At 36.7% G+C, this 15,152-nt stretch overlaps 1 long non-coding RNA gene across 1 annotated transcript in view; it reads left to right on the top strand.

The window, feature by feature from the left end:
* Positions 1 to 1,961, top strand: part of LOC108533834 (uncharacterized) — a 9,783-nt gene extending 7,822 nt beyond the window's left edge. Inside the window, exon 3 of the long non-coding RNA XR_001886824.1 lies at positions 1,828 to 1,961. This is a non-coding gene — a long non-coding RNA (uncharacterized LOC108533834). The remainder of the gene's footprint in view (positions 1 to 1,827) is intronic.
* The last annotated feature ends 13,191 nt before the right edge of the window (positions 1,962 to 15,152 follow it).

The following is a 15,152-nucleotide window of genomic DNA, read 5'->3' as shown; positions in this document are numbered from 1 at the left end:
GGGAGGGATTGCATTGGGGAGTTATACATGATATAAATGATGAATTGATGGGTGCTGACGAGTTGATGGGTGCAGCACACCAACATGGCATAAGTATACATATGTAACAAACCTGCACGTTATGCACATGTACCCTAGAACTTAAAGTATAATAAAAAAGAAAAAAAATAAAAAAAAAAGAAAATAAGATAATAAAAATCTGGCCCATGAGTTCTCCAACAAGAATGCTAAGAGACAACAAACAACACCCACAATGTTTTGAATAGAAAGTGTAATGCTCTTAAAGTAAAATAGCCTTTACATCATTAAAGAGAAAGAAAGACATCTTGTCAAATTCACCTGATCTATTAACACTGGCCATCTCATTAACCCTATTAATGACCAAAAGGAATTGCCATTTGGCTGTATAATTTTGGTTATATAAACCCCTCATTATTTAATACAATTTCATGGTATACATTCTGCATAATAACTCATAAAATCTTAAAAGTATAAAGAAAAATTTGAAAACAGCAAGAAAACCACATATTGGAAAACAGAGAGGATACTCAATCTGAAGATGAAGTAAATAAATCTTAAAATTCAAATATTTGAATGGTTAAGAAGATATCTGGAGTGATATAGGTTAAACACAACACACACACAACCAGGTAGAAGAATGTAATAGAGAATCATCTCATGGGAAATGGCAACTAAGAAAAGTTATGTGAAGTAATTTTGATTTTAACAAATGTGTAGAATAATAGAAAACTTTAAAAGTTGAATAAGAAGAGGACTTATATGAAATCATCACTCATCAGTGGAGCTATCTCAAAGCTCATCTGTGGCCGGCATTAATTCTGATTGGTTGCTGGTTCCGTTCTGAGAAGGCAGTCTCTAAGCTGTACTCTTTACAACATATGTTAATATTATCCTGACATAGAATTATATGGTAAGACACAAGTAAATGGAAAGATAGAAGGGAAATGTTTTCCTGTTTGGATTTCTGAGTAATTTATTCAATAACTGATGATGGGAAATGAGAGGTTGGCTTTTGAGGAAAACAAATTGTAAATCTTTTCCTCACAAGGATACTTAATATAAACTCATGTTTCATTATAGAAATATATATTTTTAAAAAGACTTCAGGTAAAATTTTAATTTTGGAGCTGGGCATAGCATTTGTCTTGTTAGAAAAGTTTTTTTTTTCATTTTATTAAAATATCTTGAAAAATTATTTGGAAGAGGGTGACTTGGGTGTTCAGCAGCAAAGGCAAAAATTGCAGTAGCTACATAGCACTGATGGCTATGTATTAGGGGAATTCTTCCCCAAAATCAGCATTAGGGGAAGACAAAAAAGACAAAGAGAAGTGAGAAGAGAAAGCCCAAGAGAAGAGGTGGCCCAATGGCATGAGATTGGAGAACTACAAGAAACACCTGCAGTGATCCAGTGGCTGACGGAGCTAAGCACTGCTGGACCAGGCTGGATCTAAGGAGTAGAGGGTAGCATAGAAACAGCAAAGGCCCAGAAATACCAGGAATCATTCTGGGAAAATGCACCTGAGTTGCTATTTAGACTTGTAAACTTTCAGAGGTCTACTAGAGGGATAAAAACTCTAAGAGGACCTATGGGCCTATAATCCTTTATACAGGAAATGAGAAAATAATGATTTTCAGATTCAGCTGCTTATGTGACCTCAAGGTCTGATCAGCCACAAGCTCTGCAGGACTTTGATTTCCAAAGTCTCCATATGCTGATGCTATTATTAATGATAATAATATATTTATTGAATTGCCAAAAAAATGGTAGATGAGATAAAAACTTAACAATGGTGACAATTTTAACAGCTTGCAATTCTCTGACCAGTGAAAAAAGTCTACATCAACTCAAATTGCACAGAGGAAAGTTAATCACCAGAAAATTGAAGTCCAGCCTACTCACCTGCTCTGATTTTGCCAGCGCTGCACAAGTGTCAACATTATGGTAAGGCGGAGATGTAACAATCAATACAAAAAGTAAACAAGTTGGCTGAATGGACTCAAAGTAAATCATAAATACCTGTACCCTCAAGTTAGCAGTGGGTTAGTGAGACAGTGAAGTGGCATGTATTTGTGTGTGTGTGTGTGTATGTATGTATACACTCATGTGCCTGTGCATGTGTGTGCATGTGTGCGTCATGCACATGAATGTCGTAAGCCCCGATCAGGCTTGAAAATCCTTAAACACTAAGAGCCATTCATTAAGTGATAATATATTCCTAATTGTCAAAAGTTGCATATCCTGTATTAGATATAGGACATTTTGCTTTCTTCATTCAGTCCTATATTCCTTTCACCTTTATAAATAATTCTTAAGAACCTATTATGTGTTATTCTTAAAATAAAAATTAACAATACGAACTCAAGATAAATTAATTAAGCCAATCAGTGTGTCAAGACAAAGTCTCTGCCCTCACAGATATTAGGTATTAACAGTGTGAGGTGTGTTCAGTTCCTCAAAAAGATACAAATAGATACACTGTCTTGGAGTGTGAGAGAAATGATGCCTGCCCTCACATAGCCACACTACTATACCTGCACACTGTGAGGTGCTGTGGTTACATAAACACAATCATATTTTTAAACATGGATTAAAATGAAGAACTCTTTTGACATTAAGAATATATCAGCAAAAATAGCAATACAAGTGTATGTATTTTTCCTTCAAAATTCATGGAGAGCACAGTAAAATTCTCCTTAGTGCATATTAAAATGAATCAATATAAGAAAAGGCACTAAATCTACATTTAACATCTTTAAGTAAATACAGAAACACTTTTCTGCTCCTGTGTGTGTGTCTGTGTGTGTGTCTATGCACATGCCTATGCATGTTAAAGAGAAAGAAGAGAATACAAGTAACGTACATTAAACATTTCTATTCCAAGTACTGTGGTATGCACTTTCCTGAGAACAGTTGTGTGAAATAAAATGTGTTACCTACATTTTACAGATGAAAGACCACTTACAGAAGTTAAGACACTGGTGGTTTTACATTGCTAAAATTTGATCCTTGAAAATGACTTCAAAATTCATATTGTTAGGTGGACACTCATCTCCTTTGCTAAGTATTATCTTGTCAGCTTATGAAATCTGTTAATTGTAATACTGAAGTTATAGATTGGCATGAATTTGAAGGAAAACAATAAAATTCTGCCTGACTCAGTTCAGTGTTCTATTTCTTAAAACTTTCACAAGTAGAAAATGCCTGACAATCCATGCAAAGTGAATGATGGGGGGAAGAATTATTGGAAGAATTTGTGAAAATAGTTTCTCCACTTACAAAAAGCAACAAGTTTTCTCCATGTTTTTAGTAAAACAAACCATCACATCCATAGAAATTTGGTGCTGATTTCAAGGATTACCTAACCAAAACCATGAGTTCCATGGTTTTTGAGTACCTTGATACTTGAAAATATCAATCAGAATATTTTGAAAGCTTCTAATTTTTTAACCTAGTTAACATATAGAATTGATTAAATGAAGTAAATAGTAACTTTGTTCATGCATTGGGGACTTGGGTTTTACCCATGTTCACCTAGCAGCAAGGACAGGCTTTGGGAAGTGAGTTACGGTTTTGGTGAGAAATGGAGATTAAAAAATGTCTTATCCCCACCCAGACACCACCAGGGAATAATGGCAACCACCAGGATAAAAGACCCAAAGAGGCCAAGAAAGGGTTAAGAGAGGTCAAAACTAACAGTCTTCTCCAGGGCAGTTTTAGAAGAAAAAAAGGTCAGAGAAAGCATGCTGAACTAAATGAAAAACAAGAATTGTAAGTGGAGGCTGATTATGGTTTTTTTTAAAAAAACAAACACACAAACAAGCAAAGAAAAGATGTTATAGTGGCACTTTTGGAAAAAAAAACAATTGGATGTTTTTAACAGCTGAATGTTACAGTATTCACATTTGTTGTAAATGAGGAATCTGAAATCAAAGACCAGTACCATGCTGTTTTGGTTACACTAGCCCTGTAGTGTAGTTTGAAGCCAGATAGCGTGATGCCTCCAGCTTTGTTCTTTTTGCTTAGGATTGTCTTGGCTACGTGGTTTTGTTTTTGTTTTTGTTTTTTTCTTTTTTGGTTCCATATGAAATTTAAAGTAGCTTTTTCTTATTCTGTGAAGAAAGTCAGTGGTAGCTTGATGGGGATAGCATTGAATCTATAAATTACTTTGGGCAGCATGGTCATTTTCACAGTATTGATTCTTCCTATCCATGAGCATGGAATGTTTTTCCACTTGTTTGTGTCCTCTCTTATTTCCTTAAGCAGTGGTTTGTAATTCTCCTTGAAGTGGTCCTCCACATCCTTTGTAAGTTGTATTCCTAGGTATTTTATTATTTTTGTGGCAATTGTGAATGGGAGTTCACTCATGATTGGCTCTCTGTCTATTACTGATGTATAGGAATGCTTGTGATTTTTGTACATTAATTTTGTATCCTGAGACTTTGCTGAAGTTGCTTATCAGCTTAAGGAGATTTTGTGCTGAGACAGTGGGGTTTTCTAAATGTACAATCATGTCATCTGCAAACAGAGAAAATTTGATTTCCTCTCTTCCTATTTGAATACACTTTATTTATTTCTCTTTCCTGATTGCCCTGGCCAGAACTTCCAATACTATGTTGAATAGGAGTGGTGAGAGAGGGCATCCTTGTCTTGTGCTGGTTTTCAAAGGGAATGCTTCCAGTTTTTGCCCATTCAGTATGATATTGACTATGAGTTTGTCATAAGTAGCTCTTATTATTTTGAGATACGTTCCATCAATACCTAGTTTATTGAGAGTTTTTGGCATGAAGGGGTGTTGAATTTTATCCAAGGCCTTTTCTGCATCTATTGAGATAATCATGTGGTTTTTGTCATTGGTTCTGTTTATGTGACAGATTATGTTGATTCATTTGTGTGTATTGAACTAGCCTTGCATCCCAGGGATGAAGTGGACTTGATGGTAGTGGGTAAGCTTTCTGATGCGTTGCTGGATTCTGTTTGCCATTATTTTATTGAGGATTTTTGCATCGATGTTCATCAGAGATATTGGCCTGAAATTTTCTTTTTTTGTTGTGTCTCTGCTAGGTTTTGGTATCAGGATGATGCTGGCCCCAAATCTTCTTTGGTAGAATATCTTGGAGAATTTTTAAAATGAAAATTAAGGATAATTTTTCATTATCATATGATTGCCTTTGCAAGAAGGTGGGCAATGACAAATTATTTGAGAGTGACTGAAAATTTCTTTCTCATGAACTATTTTAAGAAGGCCCCCTAGCAACCTATTTTACTATTTATTTGCTTACTAAATTTTTCTTTATTGATACTGTAAATGAAATGCTGTATAACCCCTTTCAAAATTATTTTAAAATTGAAATCCAAAATAATGAGCTTTTACTATACCACATTTATGACTCAGAATAAAAAGCTTCTTAACTGCTAGAATAAGCAGAAAATTTAATAAACATAATGAGGCTTTGGGTATTCCACTGGGTAATTCATTCTAAAAACAAAAAACAAAAACGAAAAAACACTTCCGGCCAGGCGCAGTGGCTCACGCTTGTACTCCCAGCACTTTGAGAGGCCGAGGCAAGCGGATCACGAGGTCAGGAGATCGAGACCATCCTGGATAACATAGTGAAACCCCCGTCTCTACTAAAAATACAAAAAAATTAGCCGGGTGTGGTGGCAGGCTCCTGTAGTCTCAGCTACTCGGGAGGCTGAGGCAGGAGAATGGCGTGACCCAGGAGGTGCAGCTTGCAGTGAGCCAGGATCGCACCCCAGCACTCCAGCCTGGGCGACAGAGTGAGACTCCATCTCAGGAAACAAACAAACAAACAAACAAACAAACAAACAAACAAACAGAAACACTTCCATACTGATTGTCTGGACTATCGCTCTGGCATTGAAATCCACCAGTGAGCTCTTATGGCTGGATTAGTAAATTGAAACATATCCATAACAGCATTTGAGTTCTGCAAGTGCCTTAGGAAGGCAAAGAACAGAGTCTTTTAAAATCATTTCATCTGAATGTGGAGAGTTTTTGAGTTCCGTTGTCCATAAGCATGTTCAGGGTTAATTAGAATTTTTTCTTGTAGGAGAATTTTGTATTTCTCAGAAACAGCTACCACAAAACTTATTAACATTACTTACATGATTTCTTCCATCATCTATTTTCCTGCTCTTCCAAACTTTGTGGAGAAAAACAAAATTGATTGTACATTCTTGAGCTGTATCCCCATGGAGACGGTTACCAAAGCAAAGGTAATTCTTCATAGTGTCTGGTTTGATGACAGTAGCCTGCTGCCTCTCTTCTGTTTTTCCACTTGCCTATTTGCTGGTTCCCTGCAGGCTTCCTTTTAGAGAGACCTTTGATTCATTAGAAAATGTCTCTTCTTTGTTGTTATTGGGTATGCCCAGTACTCAAGGTCATTTTTTAGTTCCAGGAATCTTAAAAATTCAATAAAATATTCCACATAACAGGTTTTTCTCTTCATTGGTACATCTCCCCGCTTCTCCCAATGACTCCTATTTCCAAAGCAAAGACTTGAAAATTTTCTCCTACTTCTAGTAGGGGATTCTTTTCATCCACAACCAAGTAAAGAATAAGACCTTCCTTCTTTGTAGAATTAAAATATCAGTTAAAGAGATGATTGGATGAAAAAGAAAAAAGGAGAGGAGAATAGTGCTAAAGTAAAAGCTAATTAAGGATTTTACATCATGAATCTAAGTAGAACATAATAGTGAACTTCGGTTCATTTTCTCATGAAAAAATGCATTAGATAAACATAAATATTAAGATTATAACTTTACAAATATTCTCATAAACTAGGTCATGTACTAATATGTCACAAGGATCAAGTATTGAAAGTCACATTTAAATTAGTGAAGGGTGACAACATAATCTTTAAACTATTTAAATGATAAAATATGTTTCGTAAGTCTTTTTTTTTTTTTCTATAGTCAACTTTTTGCTATGGGAGGGCAGTTCACACAACACTTTGCAGATAATTTACCTCTTTTGCAAAACCATATATTGAACAATTTCAATATTGAACAATTTCAATATATGGTTTTTAATTTGCATGACATGACTTTAAATAATGAGGTTGCTTTTCACATGTACTTTATAGAATCAGTTCCTTGCATATGAATGAGATGTGTCTCCAAAAAGATTTTAACATACAAACTATAATTTTCTAAAAACCTTGTGCAATATACATTTAAGAAATCATAACAATTTATATTCAGTGGGTGAGAGAGGAGCAGAGAAGTAATCAGGGAAGATGCAGAGCTGCACTGAAGGACAGAGTTTAAAGCCCATGCTCTGGGTTTAAATTCTGTCTGCCGTATATGAGTTGAAGGAGTGTGAACATCTGCACTTCAATCTTAATCTTGTATACGGACAGAGCCTCCATTTCATGGATTGTCTGCTTTGCTTTCTTTCTTTCTTTTTTTTTTTTTTAATTCTTTAGATATTTTATTATCATTTCAATATGCCTATATTTCACAGTTTTGAGCTGTAGATCCTCAATATACAAAAAAAGAAAGATCCGGCCGGGCACAGTGGCTCACACCTGTAATCTCAGCACTTTGGGAGGCCGAGGCGGGCGGATCACCAGGTCAGGAGATCAAGATTATCCTGGTTAACATGGTGAAACCCCGTCTCTACTAAAAATACAAAAAAGTTCGCTGGACTTGGTGGCACGCGCCTGTAGTCCCAGCTACTCAGGAGGCTGAGTCAGGAGAATCGCTTGAACCCAGGAGGCAAAGGTTGCAGTGAGCCAAGATCATGCCACTGCACTCCAGCCTGGGCGACAGAGCGAGACTCTGTTTCAAAAAAAAAATAAAACTAAAAATAAGAAATAAAAAGAAATCCTCTATCATGATGCATATCAGACCACTTTGAGGCTGTTAAACAGACATCCCTCCAAGAGGATGGGAAAGCCTCATTTGGGCAATGATGATAGACAGAGAAAAATGAATTAGATGGCTTCAAGTCACTTTCTGTGTGAATCTTTCCCAGATCATGGTTGGGTTTATTTGTTTCAAAGTAAGTAATGTTTGTTAAATTGAATTGGATTGAAACTTGAAGCTGTTCTCTCAAACTAAACACTTGTCCAGAGGTAAACTTCAAATTTTCATTATTATTTACTTATTTATCTATTGATTTATTTATTTAGCTACAATTTCTTTCCACCCTTTATGAGTATCTATCTCCAAAGTCCCAGAATGCATATGGAGGCATATCTTTATATGTGGCAGGGGTACTTTAGGTGACAAATGTCCTCTATTTTCTTGTCATTTTCCAAATTTAAATAAAACCATATGGGAAGGAGTATGGACATCTCTGGAGGGATGAACGTCCTTGGACAACAGTTCTATGTTGCTCCTGAGGGAAAAAATTAATTGCTGTTATGGCACAGATTTTCTAGATTATAAACTATACTCCACTTTTGTTAGAGGTTTATTTACTGTGACGCTAATGCAGCTTAAGCTTCAGGCCTCCTTAATTAGAATGAGCCTCCTCCAAGACTATGCACTTAATCTCTCTTTTGCAATTTTAATTTTTTTTTTTTTAGCAAGGAAACACCCACAGTTGTATAAGCTTGAGGCCCTACCATACCTGAATCTGCCCCAAATATCATATAAATGATTACTTTTGAAAAGACTTCAGAAGGTGCTATTGCTAAAAATGACAAGGGTAATCATCAGTAATAATAATCTTATTATTAATTCTCATGTGTTTACTGAGGCCCTTTTAAGGCTATTTATAACTACAAACATTTTGCCCAAACCTTAGTAATAACTGTGCAGTGTAAGAAACCAAGGCAGATTTACAGAGATATACAAAGAACTGACTCAATCTATGTTTTGCCTTATTTGGAAATATTTCCTAATTTCTTTACACGACATCATGTCTCAGTATGGTACAGTGGCTATTTTTAAAAAATTCCTTTTACATGTCACTAGGTACTAACTGAAAGTCAATAGAGTAGTGAGTTGGCATATGGCTTTTAAATTGTTTACTTAGTTATAGGTCATGCTATGTCGAATCACATCTGACTTTAAAACACCAAATAATACATTAACAAGTAAGGTAATAGTCTGTCAAGTCTGCATGCTGGGAACATTAGTGGAAGATGAATTAACCAATCAACAAGGTTGTTAAATGTTAGTAGGTATGAGATCTGAAAGGGTGAATGTTAATTCGAACAATGTTAAATGGTATTCATGGGATGGGTGAACTAGGCCTCACGCTTAAAAAATAACTCAAATATGGAATGGTCCAAAAATGCTTCCTTGAGACTATTTATAGAGACACCACAGTTTTATATTTCTCGGTTGATGTGGCTTTCCATTCAAGACATTACACTTAGTATGTATGTGAACATTTTGTGAATCTGGCCAAGAGGAAGGATTTTCTATAAATTTTCAAGTGATAGAAAGCTCTGAGTGTTTACTAATCTAAGTCTTTCAGGCTCAGAGAGCTCAGTAGGCTATTAGCCTATGCAGAGTGGCTCCATATATCTGGGGTAAACTCACATTTTCTAAGCTGAGAATACTGATAAGTGAAACTAGAATGCAAATTAATTATGTTGTAATGAGAATATAAGTGCAAATGACTCCTGCAAACTCATGTCCTATAGCCAGGCCTATTTTTTTCTCTAGAAAAACTACATACAAATCAAAATTGTGAACAAAAAGAGAGTAAGTATGGTATCAGTTGGTACTCAATAAACATTTTTGTTGAACAAATGAAAGAATGAAAGACTAACATACTCTGCCTTTGGGGATTTTTGTTTGTTTGTTTCATTTGGTTTCACCACATGGCTTTTCCTGCCAAGCAGCCGTGACCATAGACAGTTACTGCAAAGTTTTTCCACACATGCCTTTCTGATTCTCCTCTTCTTGTGCTTAGGACTCACGGATGCCCTTTTTACTGCTGCATTCGTTCTTTCTACATACACTATTCCTACCTCATCGGTGGTTTTGCTTTCCACAGTTTCAAATACCCATGGTCAACTAGGGTCCTACAATATTGACCAGAAAATTCCAGAACTAAACTCACAAGTTTTAAATTGTGCACCACCATCCTGCTTTTCTCACCAGGGCTGTGAATCATCCCTTTGTCCAATGTATCCATGCTTTCCACCTGCTGGTTAGTCACTTAGTACCCCTATTGGTTATCAGATGGACTGTCACCTCAGCATTGCAATGCTTGTGCTCAAATCACCCTTATTTTACTTAATTATGGTCTTGAAGTGCAAGGGTAGTGATGCTGCCAACTTGGAAATGCAGAAGAGAAGCCATAAAGTGCTTCTTTTAAGTGAAAAGTTTCTCTAGTTAATAAGGAAATAAAAAATAATTGTATGCTGAAGCTGCTAAGATCTATGTTAAGAATAACCCTTTATCCATAAAATTACGAAGAAGGAAAAAGAAATGCAAGCTAGTTTTTGCTGTCACATTTCAAACTGCAATAGTTATAGCTCTAGTGCGTGGTAAGTGAGTGCTGAGTTAAGATGGAAAAGACTTCTTTAAATTTCTGGGTGGAGGATGTGAACAGAAATGTGTTCCAACTTATGACAATCAGGTTCCTTAGTAATTATGGTTCCAGTCATCCAGTGGGGGTCTTGGAACTTATCACATGCAGTAAGGAGGGGTGTGTTTTACCTTCTCCACCTCAGCATTTCCTCCTGCTCAAAACTGTTACATATTCTCTTTCTTAGTGAGTAGCTCTATGTATGTTCAATGCAAATCTGAGGTTATCGGTTGCTCCTCCTCTCTCCTTTCTTCCATCTAATTTATCCCAAAGTTGTCTGCTTGACTCATACATTTCTGAAGTCTGTCCACTCCTTTCATGGCTGTTGTATCCAAATCAAGCTATCATCTTCTCTTACCTAAATTATCACACTGGCTTGCTAACTGAATCCTCACAGATAATTTATCCCTCTATTCAGTTCCCACACTGCTACTAGAGTATTTTAATTTTACCCAAAGATAAATGGAACCATCTCAAGTCCCGCCTTTCCCCCTGCCCAAACACTTCTTCATTTGCTTTGGGATAAATCAGACATTTAGTACAGCCTGTAACATTTTGCATGGGCTGGCCCCTAATTGATGCTCCCACTTTACCTTACTTCTCCTGACTCCAGCCTCAGTGGACTTCTCCTTTTCTTTCATGGCCATGTTCCCTTTTATCACAGGGCCTTTACATTCTGCAGGGAACACTCCCTCCACACTCTCACACTCACCTGTACTTAATTACCACACTCCTTTCACATCTAGCTTCCTGTGAGAATCTTCACCTTGACCACCTGGACCAGGTGCAATCTTTCTATTACAGTTTCCCATAGCATCAATGGCTGTCTCCTCAGCATTCACTATCACAATTGGGCATTTATTTTGTCAAAGCAAAAATTGCACTGTACAAAGTTAAACAGGCAAGGCAGACTTTATTCAAGGTGACTGCTACAATAGGAGAAAGACATCAGAACTCAGTCTGGGTTCAACTCCACTAAGACAAAGAGTTGGAGAGTTTTTAAGAGCTGGGGTGGGAGATCTTAAGTCATCTGTGTTTACTAATTGACTCTACCTAAAGGAAAAGTAAATTTTATCATATCTTCATGGCAGGAGGTAGTTTTATAACTTGGACTAAGGACCTTGCTACAGTTAAGCTCTTACTCTCCCACAGAGTCTGAGACGTAGGGGCAATATCCTCCTCAATTGCATTTCAAAGGGATGGTTCCTAGGTCCTCCAGAATTGCTTTCCTGGGTTGTGATACAGACAAGAGGCTTTTTAAATAGGGTGGTGGGTACACTAAAAGCCCCGACTTCAGCACTATGCAACATAAGCATGTAAGAAACCTGCACTTGCAACCCCTAAATATATTTTAAAAAGAAAAAAAATATATTTACATCTCAAATGGGGGAGAGAGAGAATTTACAATTACAGGATTTTGAAAGTAGATGCTCAAAGAAAAAGGAGGACGGAGGCCTAAAGGCAGAAAGAAACCTGTCTAAAGTTTAGACAAGCTGAAGGCAACATTAAGAATATCTTGGGCCGGGCGCGGTGGCTCAAGCCTGTAATCCCAGCACTTTGGGCGGCCGAGACGGGCGGACCATGAGGTCAGGAGATCGAGACCATCCTGAATAACACAGTGAAACCCCGTCTCTACTAAAAAATACAAAAAAAAATTAGCCAGGTGAGGTGGCGGGCGCCTGTAGTCCCAGCTGCTTGAGAGGCTGAGGCAGGAGAATGGCGTGAACCTGGGAGGTGGAGCTTGCAGTGAGCCTAGATTGTGCCACTGCACAATCTGTCGCCTGGGCGACAGACCGAGACTCCATCTCAAAAAAAAAAAAAAAGAATATCTTGGTCAACTTGCTATTCCCCTGATTAAATTGCCCCAATGGCTTCCTATAATACTTAATATTCAAATCAAAATGCTCACTATGCCGATAAGGCCTAGAAAGAGTTTCTCCATTGCTGTCTTTATCTCCTTCCATTTTCCATTGCTTGAAATGCTGTCATTACATTGCCTTTTGATAACCTCCATAAATATACCACATGCATTCTCTTCTTGGGCCTTATATACCAGTGCTTCTCTCTTTCTCTGTGGGCTCTGTGAAGACAAGGACTTTGCATCATTTTCACTTTTGTACTCTCAGTACTCTCAGCAACTACTGAACACATAGAAGGTGCTTAATTAATATTTCTTGATTGATAAATGGAAGACTGAGTAGCTGAATGAATTGAAGAATGAATTTAAAAATATTATGATTAAAATTTTCTGTTCTTTAAAATGTCTATTTTTTAAATCATAACTTTGAATTGTCCTGGCCCTTTTAGTTTTAAGTAAATTTCACAGTTTATTCCTCACATGAAAACTGTTTTTCTTTATACCCAAGTTTTTTGGTGAAGTCTCACTTTAGCCCCTAAGTACTGAGCACAGTGGCATTAAGAACATTATTTTGAATAAGAACTGTTTATAAGCAAAACAAGAACACAAACAGAAATAAATAAGCATATTCTGCAGTGTGGCATAGCAAACACACATCACAGGGCTTGAAGAGGTTCAATACTGGAAACTCAAGCAACCACGTAGGGTAGAGACAGAGGGTGTCATGGGAATCAAAGAAGTGATGAGGGAGGCACCAGTGGTGTGCCCAGAACACAGATTCAATGGCACAATATGCATTCAAAGTCGTACTCATATTTCATACTCTAAGAATCTTGCCAGATCTATTAGAACATAAAAGCACAGCACCCCTACTTTCAGTAGCATCTTCACCCGGAAAAGCATTTGAGCCTGAGATGTGAATATCTGCGTTGGCATATAAACATCTGATACAATCCTAGTGATGACCTAAGTGAAATAGGTTATTTCTTGGTTCGAAGTGCTGCGTTTATCAACACAAAACCTTCTTGTTATAAACATATTGCACCTATTCAAGAGTTGAAGTGAGAATAAACACTTGAATAATTTGAAGTTAGTAATTCACCCAATAAATCAAAGGCCGATTTAATGTTTGGAATACGGATTCTCTGACTCCTTTAAATATATTATACCAAGAACTAAGGACTATATTTTGAATTTCTCAAAAGGCCTATTGCTTTCCTGGTCATCTTTGGAGTAAATTGATAATAACAGTAAGAAGAGCCATGAGAAGAATGATGACTGATCACTAAGCATTTTGGTCCTCTGCTGCAGGTTTGATATTAGATTCTCAGAGAGAACTTTCTATAGAGAACTGCCTAAAACTGTTAAGCCCAGGTCTGTTGGATACCTAACACAGTTAAACCTCATCGGGAAATGATGAATATAAATATTCTTGACATTTTCTGGATTACTCAAAGAGGAAAAAATGGGAGTATGATCATTACATATAATGGCAACATTAAATGCTTAGATGACCTAGCAAAAAATGTAGCCAGCATCCCATCCCTCTATGTTTTTAATTTTAGACAACCCATTCAAACACCATGAATGAAAACAGAACAGAAACATGTTCGATACTGAGGAGCTTCTAGGGTTGGCTAGAGTAGACTGTGCATTTCATTGTATGTTTTTCCTAAAAAGAAGATATGCAGTCTACTTAAAAATATGCATGATGAAGAACTTGAAAGGGAACTTCCTGATGTCAGCAGCTTACTTTGAATGCATCAAAACAGTAAGGTGGATTAAAGGATGAATAGAAACATAAATAGATAGCTACTTATGTGATAAAGTGCCTATAGTAAAATGTTAATTGTAGAATGTAGGTGGTGGTTATTTAAGTGCCCACTGTGAAAGTTTTTCAAAATTCCTATATGTGGAAAATTTTTTATAATACAATATTTTTTAAAAGAGCATTGTAGTTGCTACTAGAAAGGGCAATGGCTAGAAGGAGAATAAGGAGGTTTGAGGGATGCTGGGAGTCTTCTGTTTCTTAATCTGGGTGATAGTTATTGGGAGTGTTACTCTGTGAAAACTTACCAGACAGAATACTTGTGATGTTCGATTGTTTTTGTATGTATGATATATACTTTAATTAAAAGTTCAGAAATAAAACAAAAAAAAAAATACTAGTGTTATTCTGGGGACTTTGATAGCAAGTGAGAGAAACCCATTGTAGGTAGCTTAGGGAGAAACTAAAAACTCAAATAATTGGAAAGCCCTAGGGCACAGCTGGGTTAGATGAACTTGGAACATAGGGCGCTGCCCAGGATCTAGCTGTGTAGCCAGGCTTACTTATCTCTGCTTGCTTACTCAGCCCAGGGCCTTACATGTTGCCACTAGGCTATCATGCCAGGACATGGGCGGAACAACTTGGCATACCAGTAGGTTCCCCATAGGAAATAATCTAATTACTACGAAAAAAAAGCCAAGAAGAACAAGGAAACACATGCCCACAGACAAACACACACAGATATGTCTACAATAGTCATTATTCATTGTGATGTTGAGATAAACATCTTCAAAGGATGCTGAGCTGGGGCAGAAGAAACTTGAGAGGAAGGAAATATATTTTCTAGGAACCCAAACTCGGACTATAATATCACCACCAAGGGGATATAAAATCTAAAACTAAACAAAGCTTAGGTCATGACTGTAAAAAATGTTATATATAAATGTATATGCATACTTTTTATATATAATATATACTATATACAGGA

The sequence above is a fragment of the Rhinopithecus bieti genome, unplaced genomic scaffold, assembly GCF_001698545.2.
Source record: "Rhinopithecus bieti isolate Rb0 unplaced genomic scaffold, ASM169854v2 scaffold_11960, whole genome shotgun sequence".
NCBI lineage: Eukaryota > Metazoa > Chordata > Mammalia > Primates > Cercopithecidae > Rhinopithecus > Rhinopithecus bieti.
The sequence above is the reverse complement of the archived record's forward strand: the minus strand, read 5'-3'. Positions and strand labels throughout refer to the sequence as shown.